Genomic DNA, 12,145 nt, shown 5'->3' with positions numbered 1-12,145 from the left:
GGAGGACCCCACTGCTGACACAGAAATATGGGAGGAGACCCCAGAGGACCCCACGGCTGACACAGAAATATGGTAGGAGACCCCAGAGGACCCCACTGCTGACACAGAAATATGGTAGGAGACCCAGGAGGACCCCACCGCTGACACAGAAATATGGTAGGAGACCCAGGAGGACCCCACCGCTGACACAGAAATATGGTAGGAGACCCAGGAGGACCCCACCGCTGACACAGAAATATGGTAGGAGACCCAGGAGGACCCCACCGCTGACACAGAAATATGGTAGGAGACCCAGGAGGACTCCACTGCTGACACAGAAATATGGTAGGAGACCCAGGAGGACCCCACTGCTGACACAGAAATATGGTAGGAGACCCAGGAGGACCCCACCTCTGACAGAAATATGGTGAGAGACCCAGGAGGACCCCACCACTGACACAGAAATATGGTAGGAGACCCAGGAGGACCCCACTGCTGACACAAACATATTAGAAGCCAGATTGGAGTTTGCCAAAACTTACCTGAGGAAGCCAAAATCCTTTTGGGAGAATGTGCTGTGGACAGATGAAACAAAATGGCAGCTTTTTGGTGAAGCCCATCATTCTACTGTTTTCAGAAAAAGCAATGAGGCCTTTAAAGAAAAGAATCCAGTCCCTCCAAGTCACACATGGTGGGGGGGTTACAGTCCCTCCAGTCACACATGGTCGGGGTGTCACTGATGTTTTGGGGTTGCTTTGCTGCTTCAGGCACTGGATGTCTTGGCCGTGTGCATGGCATTGTGAAATCTGAAGACTACCAAAGAATTCTGGGGTGCAATGTAGGGCCCGGTGTCAGAAAGTTGGGTCTCCATCAGAGGTCATGGGTCTTTCAGCAGGACAATGACCCAAAGCACACGTCAGAAAGCCCCTAGAAACAGTCTCAGACAAAGTGCTGGAGAGGACTGAACTGGCCAGCAATGAGTCCAGATCTCCATCCCATAGAGCTCCTGTGGAGAGATCTCAGAACATCAGTTGGGAAAAGGAACCCTTCCAATCGGAGAGACCCGGAGCAGTTGGTGACAGAAGAGCGATCCAAAATTCCAGCAGAGAGGTGGAAGAAACTCATTGATGGTTACAGGAAGCCATTGATTTCACACATTTTTTCCAAGGGGCAACCAAATATTAAATTGAGGGTGCCAAAAATTTTGTCTGGTCCATTTTTGGGGTTTTGCATGGAATGTGTCAGATTTGGCTTTTTTTTTTTCTCCACTTTTTTGTCTCATTCCAATACAAACAAAAGAAAAAAGCATGAGAATGCTGAAACATTTGTAATAGCAACAATTTTCTGGGTGAATTGGTGCGTTATCTGACAGAAATGCAGGTGTGCCAATATTTTTGGCCATGACTGTATAAATATGGTAAGGGTTCACATATACTCTAAATTTGTTGACAACTGTGGGCTTTCAGGTGGAAGTGATTTGGTCTCCTGTAAAGCTGCCAGATCACTTCCATACCCCACCAAAAGGTGCTGCCTCCGCCATGTATTCTGGGCTCTGCTGTCCCACCTTCGGGCCCAGAACCAGCATTGCAAACAGCATCAAGTGGCATGGAGGGAGGTCAGCGAACATCCTATCTACTAGATCTTTGAACACAGAATTATCCTTAAGTATGTGTATAATCACCTCCCCCCAAAACTCCTCAAAAAGTCACACTTTCTCCCCAGAAAGTAACACAATATTATCACCTTTTTGAAATTACATAAACATACTCATATTCAAATAAATGAATATAATAATAATAAAAACTCAAAAAGTCAAAAAAAGTCCAATACAAAAAGTGTCCCAATAAAAAATGTCCCAATCCAAACAAAAATAGTGTCCAAAATGTCCCAATGTTCAAACTTTATCATCCAATAGGAAGAAATTCCATTTCGTCCCGTGGTACCTCAAAAAAACAAATTTAAATAATCTAGTGCATTACCTTTATAGATAATATAATCACTCTGTGCAAAAACACAAAAACACAAAAACTGTGCAAAAACTATATATATATATATCTCTTCCGTGCACATATGAGTTAACTGTGACCACTCTGTGAACACTGCAACACTGTGTATCCACCAACACCAATAGTATTAAATACTATTACCCTCTGTATCCATATACCAGCATCCAATGAGATCTTCTAATTTGCTCCCAAGAAATTATTCCAAGGTCCTCAAAAGACAAGAAGGGTCTCAAGGCTCATATTCAGGGTATAATTAAGAAATCTTTAATAGCCACTTACATTAAAACTTCATTAATCCAGCTTCCAACATGGTTTTTGTGTGGGCTCTATCAAACAAATGCAAATGCCATGTGTTGACAACCCACAAAATGGCCGCGGTGACACTTCCGGTCTGCGTGCGTGCGTCACAACGTCACACCCTTAACGCGTTCCGTCACTTCCGGACTTCGCCTGAAGTCCGGAAGTGACGAAACGCGTTAAGGGTGTGACGTCGTGACGCACGCACGCAGACCGGAAGTGTCGCCGCGGCCATTTTGTGGGTTGTCAACACATGGCATTTGCATTTGTTTGATAGAGCCCACACAAAAACCATGTTGGAAGCTGGATTAATGAAGTTTTAATGTAAGTGGCTATTAAAGATTTCTTAATTATACCCTGAATATGAGCCTTGAGACCCTTCTTGTCTTTTGAGGACCTTGGAATAATTTCTTGGGAGCAAATTAGAAGATCTCATTGGATGCTGGTATATGGATACAGAGGGTAATAGTATTTAATACTATTGGTGTTGGTGGATACACAGTGTTGCAGTGTTCACAGAGTGGTCACAGTTAACTCATATGTGCACGGAAGAGATATATATATATATAGTTTTTGCACAGTTTTTGTGTTTTGCACAGAGTGATTATATTATCTATAAAGGTAATGCACTAGATTATTTAAATTTGTTTTTTTGAGGTACCACGGGACGAAATGGAATTTCTTCCTATTGGATGATAAAGTTTGAACATTGGGACATTTTGGACACTATTTTTGTTTGGATTGGGACATTTTTTATTGGGACACTTTGTATTGGACTTTTTTTGACTTTTTGAGTTTTTATTATTATTATATTCATTTATTTGAATATGAGTATGTTTATGTAATTTCAAAAAGGTGATAATACAGAATTATCCTTCTTGGGGACTGTGTGGGTCTTGTAAAAAGGTGAAAAATTGCCAGATCTACCATAATAAACACCTTTTCCAAAGGAAACTTTCATCAATGGAGTGACGTTGGGCAAAACATTTAGGGGGAGAGAAAAATCTTCCCTGAGAGATGTCAGTCTCCATATAGGACAGGCTCAACCAGCGCATGAACTGGAAATGTCTTCGCTAGTGTAGGAAATTTTAGGTACTGCATACTAGACACCTTAATGCAAGCAGATTCAGGCTGCTCCAACGCTAATCAAAACAGTACAGATTCAATCATGTAGCAGTAGTCTCAATATGAGACTTTTTGTAGCAGGTGTATCATCCTGATCAGATGCCTCATGGAGCAAGAATTGTTCTTCAGCAGATGCCGGATCCTTCTCCGGTACCATGTCTGACTCAAGGGCAAAGTCAAAGATTGAAGATGGAGGAGAGGCACAGCTGTGAGCCCTGTAGTCTAAAGTATTACCAAGGACAGAAATTCTTCCCTTGAACTCTCATGCTGGCAGAAAATTCTTCTAGACAGGAAAGATGAATTAGGCATGGGCAAAGTGACAGCTGAAGGACCAGAGAAAAGCAGAGTCTCAGAGTGGGGCAACCATCAGGAGAGGGTTCCTGGGGCACACTACCAACGTACCGCAACCCCCAATAGAGCTAAAGGCTGAGCCTGAGCTAAGGAGAACCCAAATGACCCTTTAACTTTCCCCTTATGATCTACCATGTGTGACTCAATGTCCCCAGTGCCGTACCTCATGACCTCCACACTAGTGCAAGGGGGATACCTCAATGCAAACCGCTATTTATTAGTATGTCCCAAGTATCCAGAACCAGGCAATAGGAGAGAAAGCCTCCACAGTAAGAAGAAAAGCTTCTTGCAGAGAGAAGAGGTCCATCATCTATGGAGTTGAGCTTGGATTATATAAGGGTTGAGGTGTTAAGGTGAAAGGATGAGACTACCTCGGACAGAAAAAGCAGCCTTAGGTCCCAAGACAACCTTATACTTGTGCAACACCTGAAAAGGTTCTTTACACGAAGGGACGGCCAACTCTGATGCTCACCTAATGGAAGTGATAGCGACAAGAAACAACCTTACAAGTAAGATCATCCAAGGGGATATCCCTGGTAGGCTTTGAAGGGCTGACAGAACCACATAAAGATCCCACAGTGTCACCAGAGAGCATCTAGTAGCAATATGAGTGACCCCCTGTACAAAAGCCTTCAGCAAGGCGTGGGAGGCCAACGGCCGCTGGAAGAGAAGAAGCAAGGTTGAAATCTGTCCCTTGTCGGTACTCAAGGCCAAATACTGATCCAGACCCAACTGGAGAAGATTGGGTTATGTCCTACGGAGTATACTCTAGGATGGAACTTACTCTTCATGCACCACGCTTAGTAAGCCCTCTAGATGAGATAGTATATTTTGCGAGAAGTCAAAATCATAGCATGGAGCGGCGTAGCTATAAGTGATTCCAACAAGCCCCTGTTGCTCAGGACCTGGGCTTTACAGCCAGGATTTCTAAGCCAGCATCCAAGAAGCAGGACAGTAGACCAGATTTTGACATAGGTCTGTATGATCTAGAAGAGGCTAAAGGTCTCAAAACACCTTGGGGCAAGGGGACCGCTCTCCCGGATCCAGCCACTGACGATCAAGGAAGTCAGCCTGCCAATTTTCCATACCCAGCATGTGTACTGTGGTCAGGGCTGGAACATGATGCTCTGCTCAAGACAGAATCAAGTCTTCCTCCTTTTGTGCTGTACAAACTCCAGTGCCTCCTTGGTGGTAGCTATAAACCAGAGCAGTTACCTTGTCTGACTGAAGCCGCTGTGGGTGCCCATGAAGCTTAGAGGTCCAGTGCTGAAGGGACAGGTGAATGGCCCTGAGTTCCAAAATGTTGAAGGGAAGTGTAGATAACCCTGCTGACCAGTTTCCTTGGACCATCAACATCCCAAGGACTTGCACAAGCCCAACAACCAGGAATCCCTCATATCTTCCAAGTCACTGGAAAAATTTACAATTTTCAACATCAGATTGGGAGAGGCAGGCTTTGGGAGACAAATGGGATACAGTTCAAAGATTGTCCCACGCAGTCTGAATGCTGAGTTTAAGCGGCCTTTCATTACCATTAGTCCCAGCATAATAATGCAAAAGCACACTGAGGGATGTTGCCTGCATTGCAGGGTCTTCTCAGAGGGAAGAAAGACCTGAGCCTAGTTTGTGTCCAGAACTAACTTAACGTCTTCTCTGGACTCTCCTCTCAGAGACAATGACCTAGGAGTGGCAAAATTGCTGAGCGGGTGGCAGATTGGAAGACATGAAGTGAGGAAGAGGGAAGGAACAAAACTTCATTCTATACTCCCTTGCAGATGACATTCTGGACACAAATGTCTGAAATGTCCTAGACCAGGGGTGGGCAAACATTTTGACTTGAGGGCCGCAATGGGTTCATATATTGGACCCGGGGGCCGGACCAAGAGTAGATGAATGATGTGTATGTGTCATCCATAGTAAGTATAGTAATATTCCCCCATAGTAAGCATAGTAATTCATCCCCCATAGTAATTAATCCCCCATATAGTAATTCATCCCCCATAGTAATTCATCCCCCATATAGTAATTCATCCCCCATAGTAATTCATCCCCCATATAGTAATTCGTCCCCCATATAGTAATTCGTCCCCCATATAGTAATTTGTCCCCCATAGTAATTCATCCCCCCTATAGTAATTCATCCCCCATAGTAATTCATCCCCCATATAGTAATTCATCCCCCATATAGTAATTCATCCCCCATATTAATTCATCCCCCATATAGTAATTCATCCCCCATATAGTAAGTCCCCCATATAGTAATTCATTCCCCATATAGTAAGTCCCCCATATAGTAATTCATTCCCCATATAGTAAGTCCCCCATATAGTAATTCATTCCCCATATAGTAAGTCCTCCATATAGTAATTCATTCCCCATATAGTAAGTCCCCCCCCTGTGTCAATTCACTTACCTTTGGTCCGCGCGTTCCTCTCGTATTCCCGCGCCGTTCTGGTCTTCAGGGAGGACTGTGAGAGGAGTTCGTCACGCTGCCCCGCCTACATCCTGGCTGCCCCGCCTACATCCTGACAGCTGCAGAGTCCTGACGTCCGAGAGGAGGGAGGGGGGCGGCCATCCGAGAGGGGGGGCGGCCATCCGAGAGGAGAGGAGGGGAGGGGAGAGGAGGGAGGGGAGAGGAGGAGAGGAGGGAGGGGAGCGGGCGCCCGGCACACAGGAGAGCCGCATCTAAATTTGTAAAGAGCCGCGGCTTGCCGACCACTGGCCTTGCGGGAGCCTAGCTCCGCGGGCCGGATTAAAAGGTCCGCCGGGCCGTATACCGTAGTTTGCCCATTGCTGTCCTAGACCCTGGCAGTTTTGAGGGCCAACAGTCACCCCCCCAACTTGAAGTGAAGGCACTCTATCACTGAGAGGGAAGCTTGGAGCAGGTCCTAGCCAACTTAGGAGTCCAGGGCTTGTGGAGAAATATGGTGTTGGACTTAGACTTAGGAGAGTCTTAGGCTTTTTTTTTGACAAAAGCATGCAGTGACCTGCTTGACAACGGAGCCCAGATAGATGCTGAAGAAACATTGGCCTGCAAAAGGACATCTGCTCTGGCTGCTTTTTTTACACAGTTCCCCAGGCCAGTATTTGAGTCAGAGGACTTGATGGATCTGAATGGACAGAAGACCTAACCTGGACATCTGCTGAAGGGATACCCCAAGCCTAGTAGAAGTTCCAAGTGCTGAAGAACAGTGGGGTCAGTGAAAACAGAGCCAAGGTCACAGGCCTTCTGCTTGAACCAAACAGCAAAGGTCTCTCAAAATTTCCATAGACTGATGACAGGCCTACTGGCATAAAAAAGGCTTTAAAGGGATATTCAAGTCTCTTGTCCACCACGTCCTATAAATGGGAACATCCTCAGAAGATACAGATATACGATAAGTTCTTTCAGGAGGCAGTACTAAGAAGCTGTTTGCAAAGCCTGACCATGAGCAGCCTTCTAAGAGATGAAAGAAGGAAAAAAAAAAAAAAAAAACTTGCAGCCACTGACAACAAAGAACTGGTGTAGTTTATTATTGGCAATCCAACTACAACATAACAGAACAGCTCAGCCAAGTTCAAGCACACACCATAAAATATGCTAGGGCTAGCCAGGTGACACCAAGGGGCAGTTTTAAAGGGCCTGGCCCTTTGTCACCAACCTGCATAATTTAAGGGGGAGATGTTGCAACCCCACTTCACTCACTTCCAAAGAGCATACCCTTGAAAAGGTCTTCCGGGACTGGGTCACACCTTCATGGATTTCCAATGTCCCTGTATATCACTCTGTGGCTTACTCCACACACTGCACCACATGCCAAAAAGTGCCAAAAACAGGACCAGCCAGTAGCTAAAGGGACTTTACAGGCTGGTCCAGTGTCTTCCATCTCCGGCAGGGCAGGGTACAGTCCAAGTGGGATGCCTACAGGATATCAATCCATAAAGTCAAGTAGCTAGAAAGGCTGTTGTCCAACATGTTGCATAGATCCGGGAACCAAAGGGAAAAGAAATTCCAGAAAAGACTCTGTAGAGAGGAGACTTCCATCACCTTCGGACACTAGCGAAAAAAAAAAAAAAACCTGAGGATTGCTGCGAGTAGGAGGGGCTATATGGGGGTCCTGACAGTTATGTTTTCCAGTATCCTATCACCTGGGGGTAGCTTGAACACCTTTATTATCTATGACTATGCCTGTGTCCTGTACGATCAACTCATATGTGGGAGCTACACTTAAAAGCGACCTTTGTCTTCAGCTTGAGAACGATGAACAGCTGCTTATGGTAATACAGGCAACCAATTTAACCCCTTCCGGTCCGGACACTTCCCCCCCCCCCCCTTCCGGTCCGGACACTTTCCCCCCCCCCCCCCTTCCGGTCCGGACACTTTCCCCCCCCCCCCTTCCGGTCCGGACACTTTCCCCCCCCCCCCCTTCCGGTCCGGACACTTTCCCCCCCCCCCCCTTCCGGTCCGGACACTTTCCCCCCCCCCCCCCTTCCGGTCCGGACACTTTCCCCCCCCCCCCTTCCGGTCCGGACACTTTCCCCCCCCCCCCCCTTCCGGTCCGGACACTTTCCCCCCCCCCCCTTCCGGTCCGGACACTTTCCCCCCCCCCCCTTCCGGTCCGGACACTTTTCCCCCCCCCCCCTTCCGGTCCGGACACTTTTCCCCCCCCCCCTTCCGGTCCGGACACTTTTCCCCCCCCCCCTTCCGGTCCGGACACTTTCCCCCCCCCCCCCTTCCGGTCCGGACACTTTTTCCCCCCCCCCTTCCGGTCCGGACACTTTTCCCCCCCCCCCTTCCGGTCCGGACACTTTTCCCCCCCCCCTTCCGGTCCGGACACTTTTCCCCCCCCCCCCTTCCGGTCCGGACACTTTTCCCCCCCCCCCCTTCCGGTCCGGACACTTTCCCCCCCCCCCCCTTCCGGTCCGGACACTTCCCCCCCCCCTTCCGGTCCGGACACTTTCCCCCCCCCCTTCCGGTCCGGACACTTACTCCCCCCCTTCCACTTTCACCCCCTTCCAGTCCAGGCCAATTTTCAGCTTTCAGCGCTATCATACTTTGAATGACAATTGCGCGGTCATGCAACACTGCACCCATATGAATTTTTTTAGCATTTTTTTGAGACAGATACAACTTTATTTTGGTGGTATTTATTCACCGCTGGGATTGTTATTTGCTATATAAATGAAAAAGTCCGAACCTTTTGAGAAAAAAAAAAAAAAGTGTTTTTCTTATGAAATTCAGCAAAAAAAATAATCTTTCACAAATCTTGGCCAAAATTTATTCAGTTATCTTTTTAGTAAAAATAAAATAAAATAACCCAAATTAGTTTATAACCAAAAATGATAATTTTTATAAATTTTTTTGACATTTTTATTTTATTTTTTATATTAATGGTTTTTTTAACATACAGTCACCCAAGCAGTACAGCGTCACCATAGAGACACTAATACTTGTGGGGGGTGATGAAGATTTTTTTTTTTTTCATGCTTTGTATAACTTCTTTTAGCAGTCTGTGTCATCCTAGTTTGCCACCTGCTGGCTGCAAATGGTAAACGTAACATTTAAGAAATTTCAGATTTACACAATGAAAAATTAATCAAATCTAACTTTTTAACCACAAAAAATAAAACAAATGATCTACAGCATTCCTGTTGTCAATCTAGCACTGTGACTCTCCTGAAGGGAAGAGCAGAGTGATGTCCTCTCACTGTTCACACAGGCTTGGGCAAACCTTGCGGCTCAGAAATATTTTTAGGGCTCATTTACACTTCAACTTGCGCCTACTGAAGCTTGGCAAATGCTACATGTGCTGACATTCTATTTGTTTTAAAGGGGCCCAGTAGAACTCTAGCTCAGAAGTAGCCCCACTTGCAGCTCATTAGTACCCTCATTCAGCAGATCTGAAGCTCAGTATTAAGCCCAGCTCTGCTGATACCCCATTCAATAGTAACCTCCAGCTTAGGTAATCCCCTGCTCAGTAGCAACCCTCAAGCTTTGCAGTAACCCCCAACTCTGCTGATCCCCCACTCAGTAGCAACCCCCAGCTTAGCTGATCCACCGCTCAGAAGCAACCCCCAGTTTAGCTGATCCACCGCTCAGTAGCAACCTCCAGCTCAGCCGATCCACCGCTCAGTAGCAACCCCCAGCTCAGCCGATCCACCGCTCAGTAGCAACCCCCAGCTCAGCCGATCCACCGCTCAGTAGCAACCCCCAGCTCAGCCGATCCAACGCTCAGTAGCAACCCCCAGCTCAGCCGATCCAACGCTCAGTAGCAACCCCCAGCTCAGCCGATCAAACGCTCAGTAGCAACCTCCAGCTCAGCCGATCCAACGCTCAGTAGCAACCTCCAGCTCAGCCGATCCACCGCTCAGTAGCAACCCCCAGCTCAGCCGATCCACCGCTCAGTAGCAACCCCCAGCTCAGCCGATCCACCGCTCAGTAGCAACCCCCAGCTCAGCCGATCCACCGCTCAGTAGCAACCCCCAGCTCAGCCGATCCACCGCTCAGTAGCAACCCCCAGCTCAGCCGATCCACCGCTCAGTAGCAACCCCCAGCTCAGCCGATCCACCGCTCAGTAGCAACCCCCAGCTCAGCCGATCCACCGCTCAGTAGCAACCCCCAGCTCAGCCGATCCACCGCTCAGTAGCAACCCCCAGCTCAGCCGATCCACCGCTCAGTAGCAACCCCCAGCTCAGCCGATCCACCGCTCAGTAGCAACCCCCAGCTCAGCCGATCCACCGCTCAGTAGCAACCCCCAGCTCAGCCGATCCACCGCTCAGTAGCAACCCCCAGCTCAGCCGATCCACCGCTCAGTAGCAACCCCCAGCTCAGCCGATCCACCGCTCAGTAGCAACCCCCAGCTCAGCCGATCCACCGCTCAGTAGCAACCCCCAGCTCAGCCGATCCACCACTCAGAGCTGATCCCCCGCTCATTAGCAACCCTCAGCTCTTCTGATCCTCCTGTTTCTCTCTAGTCCCTGCACACCACGTGTAACATCTGCTAGTTTCTTCTAATCCAGTCTCCCAACACTGCTGATCCTCTGCTGCTCAGTCCTCTCTCTACAGTCCCTGCTCACCTTCAGCTATAGCATTCCCATGTTGTACACTATCTGCTAGTTTCTCCACTTCAGACCCCGCTCACCTTCCTACTGCTCCACACCAGATGTGATGTCTGAGCCAGACACTCCCACAATATTTATACATGAACCAGAAGTGACTGCTGATGACGTCTTTCCGGTTTGCTTGTTGGTTTCCCAGTCCATCCTGGGATATCTCATACCAACAATACAAATAATAAGCCAACGCTGAATAAAAGCCCCTTGAAAACTTCAGGTGCTGTAAGCAACCGTTACCATAGACTTCTTTTAAGGCTTTTGAGACGCTTTGAAGCACCAAGAAAGTAACATGGAGTATAATTTTTGAAGCAATGTGTGAACAGGACTGTAACAAGTTTTGATCGGCATTCAGAGTGCTTTTAAAAAAAAAAAAAAAAAAAGCGTTTCCAATGCCACATTTTAAAGCAAGTGTAAACGAACCCTTACTCTCATTTTAGCCATCTGCCTTTAGCTCCGCCTTGTATTGCCGCGCAGTAATATGTTAACATCGCCATTATTTTATTATTAGGTTACATTGAGCAGTAAAACCCAAATCTCTTCCCAAAGGTACTAAGTTCCAGTACCTTTGTTGCAGCTTAAAGGAGAAGTCCAACCAAAGCTCTTTTGTCTGTACTTCCATGGATCACAGGAGTGCAGTTCGTTCTGCACTCCTGTGACCCATTTTCAGCTGACAGCGGGCTGAAGTCAGTTGTTGGATGACATCATTCAGCCAGTCCAGGGTGGGGAAAGATAGTCGGGATCCACCCCAGAGTCTGGATCGGCCCCTGGCTCAACCTCTCAGCGATCTGCTAAGAGCCTGAGTCTGCCACTCCCTCCCCCCTTTAACCCCCCTGGCGGTATTCCTGAGTGTAGCTCGGGGCAAAGTTTCAGCACCACAAGCGGTAACCCCCTCCCCCCCCCCGAGCTACACTCGGGAATACACTGAAGCGTTGCTCTGGGATCTCTTCTGCACTTACCTTGTCCTGCTCTCCTGCAGTGTCCCCCCCTGCAGTGTCCCCCTGAGCGGTCCTCCGGCCGATGCCGGCATCCGTCTTCCGGGTTCCGTCCCCTGCGAGTGTCGGGACGTACGGGGGGACAGAACTGGCGGGAAATTTGAAAATTTTAAAAGTGACATCCACTAAAATCACATAGTATAACATTCCTGTATCAAACCATTTCACATACATTTTGTCCCGAGTGCTTTGTCCGGCGCCCTGCCTGCATTTTTACTGTTCTTTCTGCCTGGAAACTGAGAAACGTCCATGGCGTCCAAAAAGCGTCCCTTTAGGTCAGACGCGGTTTTAGACCGGCTA

The sequence above is a fragment of the Staurois parvus genome, unplaced genomic scaffold (assembly GCF_062004578.1).
Source record: "Staurois parvus isolate SC_StPar_1 unplaced genomic scaffold, SC_StPar_1.0 ptg001752l, whole genome shotgun sequence".
NCBI lineage: Eukaryota > Metazoa > Chordata > Amphibia > Anura > Ranidae > Staurois > Staurois parvus.
The sequence above is the reverse complement of the archived record's forward strand: the minus strand, read 5'-3'. Positions refer to the sequence as shown.